Genomic DNA, 15,094 nt, shown 5'->3' on the forward strand with positions numbered 1-15,094 from the left:
AAATGACTGCAAACATAAGAAAGATATATAGGAAATTCCCAAGTAGAAGAAAATAAACAGGTTTAGAATGCCCAAGTGTGATCTAGATATGTTTTACTTAGATAAAAGAGATTAGGGCTAATACAAAATAATTTATAGTGTGCCTAGGATGTTAAAACAAGAATTCTTTCTTCATTCCCATCTAGTCTCTGAAAACATATAAACAAAAGAAAAGATGAAATTGTGCTCTGTCTTGTGGAGCTACACCTTTAAAAGCAGTCAAACTGGGTGACTTGAAACTTATGAAAGCCATAAGAAAAATCCACAATTTGATTCATTTTAGGCTCACTATAATTTCTTTTAGACTCTGGGTAGAAGAGTTCATTTTAATTTCATGGCTAAGAATCTCTAATGGAAAAGGCAGATATTAAGATTAAGTTATCACTGATTTATGACTTCACTTTTAAAAACACACCCCTTTTATTACTCTTTCATAAGAAAACTGTAGATTTTCTCCCATGTGAATAAAAATAGATGCCTTTGAACAAAAGTCCTCAGCATTAAATGAGGATTGCTTATTTAAAACAATGAAATACTGGTTTACTTCAAAGTTGCTTCTTATGGGTTATAAACTCCTCCGTGTAGCAGCAAGCACCCTAATACATTCAGGATGACACTACTAGCACAGGTTCTTAGATCTCTTTTTCTAAAAGGAAAGCAACTTTTGAGGGGTCAGTGATCTTCTTTCATCACATATACCAATAGAGAAAATATAAGCAGAGAAATAAAGATCAACAGAGAGGGTTTCTAAAGATCTGAACATAAGTAATACATACATTACAGATCAACAGACAGATCCAATATAGTTACTAGAGAGAGAAGTACCAACATCTGGGTTTTCAAAGAGGGTGGGATGTGGAGAGGTGTTCCTTAATGGCTCCCCAGAGTCTCATTTGGCACATGAACTTTCTTCCAAAGAGTAAGTACCAAAGCAAAACTTAACCTCAGAGTAGTACACTTTTCAGAGCTGGAGAGCATCACAACCCTACTGACCCAGTGCCTCATTAACAACTAAAAGGTGTGGACCTTCCTACAAAACAAGTTTCCTCTAATGAGCTCCACTTGAGTTCTATTAATGCGTTGGGAAGATCTTTAACTCCCATTATTACACTAGGTCAAACATTCTTGTGTGATTTAGATTAGAGAATTCTAGATATGAAGGGAAAAAATCTAGCTCATTTCACTGACAATGAATAAATCCTTGCTAACAATTAGTTATGCAGTACCTGGTTGGATACCACTAATAACGGAAAGCTCACTACTTTATGAAACATACTATTTCACTTTCAGCTAACTCTCTCTGTGGGATAGTTCTCCTTTATATTGAGTTAAAAACAGGCTAACTCTAACTTACACCAGATTGTTCTAATTCTTTCCCTTGAAGCCAAGTAGAGTAAGAACTAGATCATTTCTAAAGCCCCTTTTAGCTTTCACTTTTTAAATCTATTCTCTGTTCCACCTGACAGACTTTTACATGTTTGAAGACAGACATTACATAATCCCCTAAGTCTTCCCATCTCCAGGTAAAGAGAAAAATTGATTTTCTTAAATCATTCTCATTGTGCCAAAGCTTGTTTTGGGTAGCATTGGCTCAGTATGATAACCCCAGGGACTTGATATATTATTTGCAATGGCAATAGCTTAAAATAATTAATAGTTTTATTTTACATAAAACTTTGATTTGAGATATTTTTTAACCTGGAATATAAATATAGCTCCACACCTTTTGTAGGTTCCTGCAAGCCTACTTTAAATGTATGCGTCTGTAGGAGATTAGCAGTGCCTGGAATATAATAGACACTTGATAAATGTTTATTGATTGATATTATGACACTCTCAGTCATTAGGGTTCTCTCCTTCCTAAGATTACCTTTCATTTATGGGGTATATTCTTCACGTTTAAGAAGTAGTATTATGCAGTAGACAGACTCTGAGTCAGGAAGACCTGAATTCAAGTACTCTCTAGTTATACTTTCTGGTTATGTGATCCCTCTGTACCGTACACAGCATTTTATTACAAAATACAGAGAAGATACCAACTTGCATTTGTAGAGAGAGCTCTTAAGCTAGGAATTCCCTATGCCCATAGCATATGCCCAACCCCTATCCATATATTTGGATACTTATGTAGAATATAAGCACTGTATAGGGAGAAATTATTTAATATTTTTTCTTTGTATCAGTAATGTCTCTCCAAGTATTTGGCGTGTAATAGAGGAATAATAAATGCATGGATTACAGTGCTCTATGTAATATTTTGCACTTAGAAGGCACTTCATAAATGCTTATGGAAATAAGTTGTAATTTCACATGATGTAATGATTCCTACATTAAAAAAATCAATAAGAAGTATTTAATTACTGACTAAGTTCAAGGTACTGTGTTAAGTCCTAAGAATACAAAGACAAATGAAAGTCTCTGTCTAGAAACGTTTACTAAGGTGCTTACATTCTGGCAGTTGAGAACAATAGCTACTTATATTCTATTCTCAAATATAAAAGATTCTGTGATTCAGATAACATTGCTCCACTCTAACACTCCTTGGAGCTGTACGGAAGTCTAGATCCCATCACTGACAAGATCAACACTCCAACTTTATAATCATGTTTTTCTATAGTCATGCAATTGACGTATAGTATAGGTCTTCATTGCAGATGAAAATCTTTGCTCCACTAAGTAGTATAGGCACATTCCAGACTTTATCATCACATGACAAAACTCCAAGTCTATAATCTTAAACCTGGTGACTGCCTTCTTCCAAACAAGAAAGGGCATCACTCTTATTTCTTCTTTTTTTGTCATTAGCATTTAGTGACGCCTATGAGATGGCATTTAAGATATCAAGTGGCAGAAGACCTGGTTCCCATCTTTGAGTATATTTTCTTTTAGCAAAGAAGATAACATAGCCTAGTATTGAGCATAGGCTCTATACAGAATTAGTGCTATAAATCTTAACTGCTCTAGGAGTTGAAAAAGGCAGTCATGAATTAGGACTAAATAATGTGTAAGACAAAGAAGGTGAAACAAACTATGCCTTAAAGATATGTTAGGACTTGTACAAAAGCAAAAAAAATAATGGAAACAATTTATACTGCCTGTTCAAATTCAAGGAATATGTGGGATCAAAAAGCAGAGAGATGGTTGGGAAATATTTGAGCTTACTTCTTTTTGTCTCAAAGTCTAGAACCATAAAATGCCCTAATAGATTATCTTGGAAATGTAAGTTATGTACAGACCATGGAGGCATGTGAAGACTTTATCCTATAGGCAACAAAGATCAATTGAAAGTTTTTGAGTAGCAATATAAAATGCAAAAAAGTGGTAATAGAGTCTTAGAATGTGGAGTTAGAAGGGACACTAGAGATAATTTAACTCAAAAACCTTACTTTGTAGATAAGGAAACTAAGGGTATCTCACAGAAGTCTAGTTACTTTCCCACAGCGACAATAAGCAGTATCAGAGCTAGGATAATAACTTTGGGTTTCCGATTCCAAATCTAGGTTTAAAAAATAAACTGTTTTATGTGGGGACTATTCATCTGAGAAGAATATTGGGGACAGGTCACAATTTGGAAGGAACGAGGGCCAGAAGAACAGTTAGAAAGTCAGTGAAATAGAGATATGGTATTCTATTTAAAAAAAAAATAAAAGAGAATCACATCAGATATTTTTCATGGATATAGCTAAGTGAATATTTTATAACCAAACAGGGAATGAAGTGGCCATAAAATATAAGGCAGATCACTATGATTACATGAAATAGAAAAAAACTTTTGCATAAAATAAAATCATACAAATGGATACAACTGGGATAAAAAGGGAAACTGGTCCCTGGGGGAAAAAAATTATGAACTCGATCAATGCATGACCATTTGTTATTCCAGAGGACTAATGCCAAGACATAAACTCAACTTCCTGAAAAGAAGTGATGAATTATAGGTACAGAATGAGATACACATAATATGCACAAACGTGTATGTGCACATGTATATATATATGTATATACACATACAAACCACGTAGATATATGTGTGTTTGTATACACACATTAACTATACATATACATACCCATAAGCACACACATAAAAAAATAAGGGAATTTGTTTTGCTTGACTATCTATACCTGATAATTGCAGGGAATTTGTTTTTATTTTCTTTTTAATGGGGTGGAGGTGGGAAGAATTGGAAGTAGATTTCTGGTCATTTAAAATAGTTTCAAAATGGAGGTTTCTTTGGTGTTGGAGACAGGTGTAGAATGCTGCATGAACTTTCATATGAGGTTTCTAGTTGTTTTGGTTAACTGCTTTGCTAGTATAGAAGAGCTCTCACAGGATGGTGGTAATTCAGAGATGTTTGTAATGTAAAACCAAAGCACAACATTAAAATGTGTAAAAATAGCATAAACCCTATTGCTTGCTCAATTTTGTCCTCAGTTTTGTCTTCAAATTTGTCCTGCTTTCAAGAAGTATGTTTCTGCAGCTGTGACTTTGCATAAAATAAGAAAGCTCTCCTAAAATATCACTTTTTCTATTTACTATTTAAATAAAATTGTGAGCTGTTTTGCTTTCCTTAGTAGTCTTTATTGTATGCATAAATGTATTAATAAAGGAATATTTCAAAACCATTGCCTTTCCTCTCCTGTTTTACTTGAACCTGTCCAAAAGAGAAAGGAGCAGAATTTTATATGATTTTCCTTTCACTTGTTATAAGTAAAATAGATATATATTAGATACAATGGAAATCATGTATTTATACATACATTTATGTGTGTTTAGATATTTACATGCATACGTACAGAGTAACAACTTTATGCAAAAGATAATGATATGTGTTTAATCCTGTTAAAATGTCCAACATCTTACTAAAGAGCTGGTTTTAGGAGGAAAGCATTATATTTGAATTTGAAGAGCATGGAAAGGGCCTAGTTTCTGACCAAAGCCTGATCACCATGGAATGACTAAAGTAGAAATTTTTTGTATAGATATTGTATGAACAAAATTCTTTATTTTCAGAAGTGGAATTATTTTCTATCTATTCTAGGTCAGACTATACAGTCTGTTAGTTCGAGCTTGGGATTAAAACAAAATGAGACTCCCATAGATATGTTAATATTAAACAAAAGAAATTTTACTCAGCAGCACGGAAAGGATGTTCAGCAAAGTTATAGCATTGATTCAGTTAGGTGCAACTCTGATTTAGCATTTGACGCAATGGAGTCCCAGGTCAGAAGGGTTTGTTGATTCATGCTGTGGCAGGAAGTCTGTCAAGCATGAGAACATCACCTCTCATTAGTTCAGTTAGGTACAACTCTGTTTGATTTAGCATATGGACTTTTAGGCCTTAGGACCAGCTAATATCAACTGTTTTATTTCTAATTAACATATATGACAGGGAACTTCCAGTCTGCTTAATCCTTGTGTGTTTTTCCATGACTTTCATGATTTCCAACTACATCTATAGTAGATATTACCACAATATCTTTCTTTTTTTAATTGTCTTCTTCCCAGTTTAATTCTTAAATGCCCTTGGCAAAATATTGCTTTGACATCTTGCCAAAATTTTTTTATTTTATTTTATCCTCTACTTCTTTCCATTTTCTTTAATGGGAAAACATGCCTTACAATCATCCTCCGTTTTTCTCTATCAGTTTTAGAAATTTGTTTCTCCTTTAAACTGATGAGTAATTTTTTAGGCACTTTGATCTCTTTTGGGCAATTTACATAAGTTAAAATTCTGTATGATATTGTTATAAATTGGTATCTAAGTCTTTTATTAAACCATGTTCATATTTTTGGCATCGTATCTTGTTTTCAGAGGTCAGGGTGGCATTATTTTGATTCCAGATCACATTTTTTTCTCATTTTTATTCTTCTAGTTTTGTATGTATGTCAATTTTTGCCCTAAATAGATGGTTTGACAGGACAAAGACATTTGTTTAGAAAAGACTACCTCAAAAATAACAAGGTGTTTCTAGCAAGAATTTTTTGATTTTTGTGTGTGCGTGTGTGTGCTGGTTTTTGGTACTTGCCATGTTCAGTGCCATTCAATTCATTTCTTTAAGAAATTATTCACTATACACACACAGATATGTATGTGTGTGTAAAAGTGGTGGGAGTGTGCTTGTGGTGAGGTGGGAGTGTATTCACTCCCACATGTACATATAGATATAGATGTATAATCAGCATGCAAGTCTTTGCCCTCTTTCATTCTTCACTACTGAAATAAATTGTCAAACATTTTTTCACTGTTCTCAGTAATGCCCAGCTTTGCAATGAATATCAAAGGTATATCTCATGAATATGTCAAAATCTTAAAAGATTCCTGAATGATACAACAGAGATAATTTGTTTGACAATCTTCTGGTTATTAATATAAAGTAAGGCACAAAACAAGGTGATGTATTCTCATCAAAGGTATTTGGCTCTGTCATGGAGAAGAATTTCTTGGATAGTTCAAGTGGAGGGGGGATTGTCCATAGATGGTAAGGTATAATAGTAATTAATAATTATAATAATGATAGCATTTATATAGCCCTTTAAAGTTTGCAAAATGCTTTGCAAATCCTATCTCATTTTATCTTTGCAATAATCCTGGGTGGCAGGTACTATAATTATCCCCAATTTACAAATGAGGAAACTGAGGCAAACAGTGATTATGTGACTTGCCCATGGTCACATATCTATCAAGTGTCTGAGACTTTTGGCAGATGATGGAGTGCTCATTTCAGAAAGTTCTGTAACTTCTTTACCTCTTAAATGTTGCCTCATTGATCAGAAGAGTTTAGCCTAATTCTGAACACAGAGGTATAACTAAATGGACGAAGAATGCTTATTCTCTAAACTATTATGTGTCATTGAATGAATGGCATATAAAACTTTTACACTAGAAAAAATATCATATGTAGTTACAGCAAAAGGACAATAAATAATGCCAAGAATTGACCAGGAGGAGAAGGCGCAATGAATTTGCCTTTGAGATATTGCAAATTTCTTTTAGAATCTCATGCTTCTCCCTGAAACAAAGGCCTGTCTTTTGTTTATAACACCGGTATTCTTCCAATGAAGAATTTGTGTGGCTGCACGTTATGGAAAATTATAATCTCTAATTATTTCAAATTGTAGTTCATCCAACTTATGCTCCATTGGAGAAAGAAAGAGATCTACTCAGCATGTTGAGTAGACCCCTTCTGAGGAAATTATTGGGAGGACCAGATGAGTCACGCCAATGGGGAGGCATGGAAAAATTGTAATTTGTCAATAGGGATGGAATATCACCAACAGTGAGATTAGAGATCCAATGAGGAACAGAAGTTCTTTGAAATAGAGTTAGGAAAAATAGAGTTAGGAATATTATTTGTATTATATATTTAAATATCATGTTTTTATTAAATTTTCTAATAATCTTTTAAGGGTTTAATACTTGAGTCTCATGAGGCATGGACTTTGGAAACTGGAAAAATTGAGAAGATGTAATAGCTTACAGGATGACAGTTAGAAACTTTAAGGTTTCCAAAACACTTTGCATAAATTATGCTATTATATCTTCAAAACAACTCTGTAAGGTAGATAAAAATGGGATCCTTATTTTACAGATGAAGAAAGTAACACTAAAAGAAGTTAAGGGACTTTTCCAAGGTCCCAAATTCAAGTAATTACCTAAAGAGAGTTTCAAATTTTTATCTTCCTGATTCTTAAGTCTAATATTCTCCACTGTCCCACCTAGCTGCCTACTTCAGAAACAGAATTTTTTCTTGTAATAAAAGGGACATCTGGGAATCTGTTTTGCCTCTGTGATCATATGTAATGGTTCCATCCTTTGTGTTTCCTAGAAACTAGATCACTAATTGGAATAAAATTTGGGAATTCCATAAGCCAGATAAAGCCTGACATGGGATTTTGGTTCTCTGTTATGGCTTCTGACTTGCCTCAAAATTAATGCATGATGAATGAAACACATTTCTTTACTGTTTAGCACAAAACTACTATTTAGAAGGCATTTGCCATTAAACAGTGAACAAAAAATGAACAGGAAAATCTGATCCACATGTACGCCCCTTAATTCTCAAACAAATGCAATTTTCATTCTTCTTTTCACATATGTATTTGTTTTTCCATTAGGGTATCTTGAGGGCAGAGACTGTCATATACTTATTTATATCTTCTATTATTATAGTGCTATGAATATAAGGAATACTCTATGATATTCTGCCTTTGGGGCCCCTCCCTTTCTCTGATTGAAGACAATGGAGGGTGGATATTGGAGATCTCCTATTAGATTTTCCTTTTAGAGAAGGTGCTCAGGTCACTACCCAGCTGCTGGACTTCATTCAGCATGCCCTTGCACTGTAAACCCTCTTTACTTCTCCAATAGATTAAAAGCACCCTGAGAACAGGGACTGTCTTTTGCCTTTCCTTGTAAAATCAGTTTTCAACATGTTACACAATGTCTGGAATGTCATAGGTGTTTAATAGATGTTTATTGACTGACTGAATCAATATTTAATTGAATGAATAATTGCAATTGAACATAATGCAGAGTAAATGAAGATGTTCTGCTTCTGTCCCTATTCCTCAATCACCTTCCTTTTACCTGCCCCCCTCCAATTACCTAGGGGACATTGTTATTATCACACTAGCACAGGGATGAGGAACCTGTGACCTCAAGGCCACATGTGGCCTTTTAGGTCCTTGGGTGTAGCCTTTTGACTGAGTCTAAGTTTCATAGAACAAATCCTTTTATTTAGGGGATTTGTTCTGTGAAGTTTGGATTCAGTCAAAGGGCTTCACTTGAGGACCTAGAAGGCCACATGATGGGGCCCTGAGGCTGCATGTTCACCAGTCTTATAAGTCCCACAATCTGACATCACCTCTGTGCTATAGCACAGAAACAGATGGTTGCACAATGAGTAGAGAACTGGGCCTGAAGTCAGGACACTATAATAGCAATTTAAATGGAAAGATCTTTCCCATTCATTAATAGCCCCATGTGACCTGCTTAAAACACCTGGAAGCCTAAGTCACATGTGGTGGGAGAATGAGGTTGCTGAATGAGTAGAACAGGAAAGGTGGAACAGAACTAGGAGGAAGTGAGGGAGAGAGGTCAGGCAGAGGAGAGAGGATTCAGAGGATGCAGCAAGGCTCCTGAGTGTTTGCTGGTGGGAAGGCCCTGGCAGGTGTGGGGAGGTTTGGGAATTCCTTTTCCCCAGCAGTGCTAATGTGTATTGATTTCTTGGCTACTATGACAGAGTTAACTTTCTGGTGCTGGGATTTGGCTTTCTGGTATCTGAAAGGTATTCTTCCTTCCATATGGAGAGTCTATCATACTTTATGATTCAGAACCATGCCAGTATATTCAAAGTTGCCCTTGGCGCTGTGAATATTGCCTGCGTGATACACACACCTGAGTTCAAATCTTGCCTCAGATACTTACAATTTTTGTGATCTAGGCAAGATACTTAATATGTCTGACTCAGTTTCCTCAACTGTAAAATGGTGAAAATAATAGCACCTACTTTGAAGCATTGTTGTTAGGATCAAATGATACAATATTTGTTTTTACAAGTGGTACTTAAGGCACTGCTTGAAATGTAGTGGATACTATATATGTTTATTCCTTTCTCTTCCTCTCTAGTCCCCTCCTCCATTAAAAAAATAGACCACATCCTTTTTTGTGCATTAGAACAAATGCATGTTCTAAGTATTTATGTTTTCTTCATACTGTTAACTTAAAAAGAAGCTTTGTGCATCTCTAAGGGACTGGGGTGATGTTATTTATAGTTTTTAGGAAAATAGCTTATTATTCCCAATGTCAAAGTGGAGTGGGGCACTAGCTTTGATTCTCTAAAAACTATTTCTCTTCATGTATCTCTCTTCAAAGGAAAAAAAATAAGGAGGAGTATACACCTCCGTGAACTTTCGAATTTGTGTGGTATTGCTTTGTCATCTTGAGCCCTTAGAGCTTGCAAACAAAACATAAGCCATGTCTTTACTTTTCCTGAAAAAGCACTTTAGATGTGAGATATTCTCTCTTCTCAAGAGGATATTTGTGTTACTTTCGTTATGATCTCTTCAGTCTTTTTCTTTTCTTTTTTACTTACGTGCCAAAATAAATATGATGATTTTCAATAACCTTAGAATGTTCAATGTAAAATTTTTAAGTTCCAGAAATAAGTAATATTGTTATCTCTCTGAACAAATCATCCCAATGAACTTATAATTGAATTATATGAACTTCAGAGAAGACTACATGGAAGAAATGGAGAGTGATATAGTTATTTGGGGGATGCCTTAATAGGAGTAGGGGAGGTCTGCAGTAGTTTTATTAAGAAACATTTGCGCCTCCAAGAATTATTTACTATGATGTATATCATACGCAGAACTCTCAGTGTGGGAAATCTTTCCATTAACACAGATCACAACCCTCTTATGACTTGATAGAGAATTCTTAGGGAGTTGTTTTAGAATGATAGGAGTTAAATGACTTGTCTAGGAATACGAAGTTAGTAAGTGTCCGTGTCAGAAATGGAACTGTCTTCCTTATTCTGAACATAACGTTCTATCTCCTACGTTATGCTGACTCTGAAGGAAGGAGAATGGTAAAATGAAAATGATATGGGATTTGGATTCAATGAACTGGAGTTCAAATCGTAGCACTACTATTTACTACCTGGGTGACCTGGAATAAACCACTTCATATCTATAAAATAAAGGGTTGTACTAGATCTGGAGTTCTTAACTTGGAGTCTATAGGTCTGCGAATCAATTGCATGAACTTGGATGGGTAAAATTCATTTTTAATTTCTATAACTTCTAACTGAAATTTAGCACTTCTTTCAATTATGAGGTTTTTTCCCTATTTTCTACAAGTATTTTAACAGGAACTTCTCTTTCTCTTCCCTGCTACTAGATTTTGCTGGTAGTATATAGAAATGCTGATGATTTATGTGGGTTTATTTTATATCCTGCAACTTTGCTAAAGTTGATCGTTATTTCCATTAAATTATGAGCTCCTTGAGAACAGGGACTTAATTTTTTCCCTTTCTTTATATCCCGAGTGTTTGGCACAGATCAGGCACAGAGTTGGTGCTTAATAAATGCTAGATGACTGACTATACTAGAAGGCCTCTAAAGTACCTTTCTAGTTCCCAATCTATAACCTGAGTTATTTCTGACACACATGAACAAATATGACCCATTGGTGGATGGGACTCTATTTTAGTGCTAAGAAAAAATATTACATTAGCAACAATAGTTGATAGAGTTTAATGCTTTGTTCAGGGAAATCTAAGCACCTCACAATCTTTATCAACATATGCAAAATGTAGGAGGGAGAGTCAAGATGGAGGAGTGTTGGGATTGGAAGCTCAATTCCTTGTGGACAGTCTCGGGCGGGTAAAGGTGGGAGCTTCTAAATCTTAGAGCTTTCACGAGACCCCCCCCAGGAAACGGCAGGGAATTGAGGTGAACCGAGCTATCTCGAGTAATTCCGCCTCTTCCCGTGAGAAACGTGATGGGAGAGAGATCTCCCCGCCCTCGAGATTGTCCCGGATCTGGGCACACCTAGTTACCTAACAGCACGGTATTCAGATGCAAACTATGCGGCTGAAGGTTAAGTAGGATTGAGGAAGCCTGAAAGCTCTCTTAGCACGTGAGGAGCCAAGAGGACAGTAGGCTCCGCTTTTCTTCTTTCCTCTCTCCCCTCCCCCTCTCTCCCCACTTGTACTTCTACTTCCAATCCCTTAAGATCCTAGCCTCCTTAGGAAATCTCCCCCTCTTCCTCCTAAGGAAGACCCTCCTGCACTTGTAACCGAGACCCTGAAATAAAGCTCAACCCTTGTTCAACTCTGGAACGTCCTTTCTCTCATATGAGCATCTGGTTTTGGCCAACCGAAGACCTCGGAGGTGAGGTAAGAAGACTCGGGTAGCCCACACAGGCCTCTAGGCCTGGCAGAGGAGTAGCAGCATGGGCCTGCAGGAGCTCTCCTCACAAGGTCCTTAAAATACCTATAGAAAATGACTCTAGATAAATTCTAGAGCAGCAGAAGTCACAAGGTGACAGTGAAAGAGATTTCCAATCCAAGACAACCTGGAAGGCCAACAGGAAGGGTCTATCACACTGGGCTTGGAGTGGAACACATTTTAGGGTTAGGGTTAACCGTAAATGCACTCAGCACAGACAGGAGTGGAGCAGAATTCAGGGTACTGAATCACAGGCAGCTGCCATGGGTTTCCAGATTTCTCAACCCACAAATGCCAAAGACAACTTCGAAGGTGAGTGAGAAAGCTCTTTCACCTGGGTGAAAGGGGAGCATGGTCCAGGTCCCAGCCCCAGCCTCAGGGTGGCTGTAACCACTGCCTCAGCAGCCACTTCTGAAGCTTTCTGGCTACAGACACTGAGGGAATCAAGCACCTGATTTAGGTCTCAATCCTGAGTGGTGGTTCTAGAGTGAAGAGGGGCACTGTTGGGGCAGAGCTGGTGGTAGTTATGGAGAGGGAATCCTCCTTGCAGTTCCAGGGTAGAAATGAGTGCTTGTTGTTGCTCACAAAGTGCAGGCTAGGAAAGGAGTAAATCTCTCTTGATTATGCCACCTTGGAGGTATTGAGCACTTACAGGTCCCTAGATATATCTCAGAGAACAACTATACAGCACCTCTTAAGCCTGGGGTAGTATACCTTCCACTTTACAAAGGGCTTAAAAAGTCAAGTAATTGGTTGGCAAAATGCCCCCAAAAGGGGAAAAATAAACTGTAGAAGGCTATTTTCTTGGTGAAAATGTATTTTCTTCCCTTTTGGGGGAGGAAGATCAAAGCATACAACCAGAGAAAGAACAAAGCATACAATCGAGGAAAATAGCAAGGTCAAGGCTACTCCAAAGTCTCCCCCCAAAAAATGTGAAATGGTTTCAGGCAATGGAAGAGCTGAAAAAGGACTTTGAAAATCAAGTAAGAGAGGTAGAGGAAAAATTGGGAAGAGAAATGAGAGCAATGAAAGAAATTCATGAAAAGCGAGTTAACAGCTTACTAAAGGAGACCCAAAAAAATGCTGAAGAAAATAACACCTTTAAAAGTAGACTAACCCAAATGGCAAAAGAGTCTAAAAACCATTGAGGAAAAGAATGCTTTAAAAATAAAATTGGTCAAATGGAAAAGGAGATCCACTGAAGAAAATAATTCTTTAAAAATTAGAATGGAGTGGGGAGGGAGTGGAAGAAAATCTAAGACTTACGGAAGTGATTGTAGAAAACTGAAAACAAATAAATTAATTGAAAAAATTAGAATGGAGCAAATGGAAGCTAATGACTTTATGAGAAATCAAGATAATCTAAAACAAAATCACAAGAATGAAAAAATAGAAGACAATGTGAAATATCTCATTGGAAAATCAACTGAACTGGAAAATAAATCAAGGAGAGATCATTTTAAAATTATTGACCTACCTGAAAACCATAATCAAAAAAGTGCCTAGACATCATCTTCCAAGAAATTATCAAGAAAAATTGTCCTGATATTCTAGAACCAGAGAGTGAAATGGAAATGGAAAGAAGAGATCCAAAAAAGAAAACTCCCAGGAATATTATAGCCAGATTGCAGAGTTCCCATGTCAAGGAGAAAATATTAGAAGCAGCTAGAAAGAAACAATCCAAGTATTGTGGAAATACAGTGAAGTTAACACTAGATTTAGCAACTTCTACACTAAGGGATCAAAGGACTTAGAATATGATATTCTAGAGGTTAAAGGAGCTAGGATTAAGACCAAGAATCATCTACCCAGAAAAACTGAGTACAATACTTCAAGGAAAAAATGGAATTTCAATGAAATAGAGGACTTCGAAGCATTCTTCTTGAAAAGACCAGAGCTTAATAGAAAATTTGATTTTCAAATACAGGAATCAAGAGAAATGTTAAAACATAAGTAGGAAAGAGAATCCAGGAGGAACTCATTGAAGTTGAACTGTTTATATTCCTACATAGAAAGATGATATTTGTAACTCTTGAGACCTTTTTCAGTTTCAGGGTAGTTAGCAGGAATACACACACACATACATACACATATATATGTAGGCACGTATGAGTATGTATGTGTATATTGGATATGTGTATGTATATATATGTTTAAATGTGTATGTATGCATGTATATACATATATGTATATAAACATAGACAGAGGGAACAGTGTGAGCTGCATATGAAGGGAGAATACCAAAAAAATGAAATTTACTTTTGAGTTGAATGTACTAGGAGTAAGATAAAGGGAGAGGAAGAATGTATCAAATCATTTCACATAAAAGAGGCAAGAAAGAGCTTCTACAATGGAGGGGAAGGGAGGGAGATGAAAGGGAACAAATGAGCCTTATTCTCATGGGATTTGGCTTAAGGAAGGAATAATACACACTCAACTGGATATGGAAATCTTTTTTTACCTTACAGCAGGGGAAAAGGGGATAAGAGAGAGAAGGTCAAAGAAAGGACAGCAAACTGGGGAAAAGGATAGTGAGAAGCAAATACTATTGTGTGGGGACAGGTCAAGGGAAAGAATGGAATAAATGGAGGGCAGGACAGGACAGAGGGAAGTGTGGTTAGTCTTTCACAAAACATAACTGTTATGGAAGTGTTTTGCATGGCTACACATATATGACCTATATATAACTGTTTGCTTTTTCAGTGAAGGTGGATATGGGGTGAGGAGGGGCAGAAGGGGGAGAATAAGGAATTCAAAGCTTTAAAAATGGATGTTAAAAATTATTGTTACATACAACTAGGAAATAAGATGTACAAGCAATGGTATAGAAATCTTTTTTGCCCTATAGAAAAGTAGAGGGAGGGGAAAGGAAGAAGAGGAGGGTGATACAAGGAAGGACAGACTGGAGAAAGGAGTGGATGGAGAACACACTGTCCAGGAGTGGGAGAGACTGGGACCAAATTTGGAATTCAAATTCTTGTGGAAATCAATGTTGAAAACTGAAAAATAAATTATAAATATTTTTTAAAAATCATATGCCAAAAGTAGGTTAGCTATTGTACTAGAGTATTGGCATTATCTTGAAGGATTAATTCAATT

At 36.2% G+C, this 15,094-nt stretch overlaps 1 protein-coding gene across 3 annotated transcripts in view; it reads right to left on the bottom strand.

Moving 5' to 3' along the window:
- Positions 1–15,094, bottom strand: part of CNTN5 (contactin 5) — a 1,560,624-nt gene that overhangs the window by 837,770 nt on the left and 707,760 nt on the right. The window lies entirely within an intron of this gene.

The sequence above is a fragment of the Notamacropus eugenii genome, chromosome 5 (assembly GCF_028372415.1).
Source record: "Notamacropus eugenii isolate mMacEug1 chromosome 5, mMacEug1.pri_v2, whole genome shotgun sequence".
Taxonomy (NCBI): Eukaryota; Metazoa; Chordata; class Mammalia; order Diprotodontia; family Macropodidae; genus Notamacropus; species Notamacropus eugenii.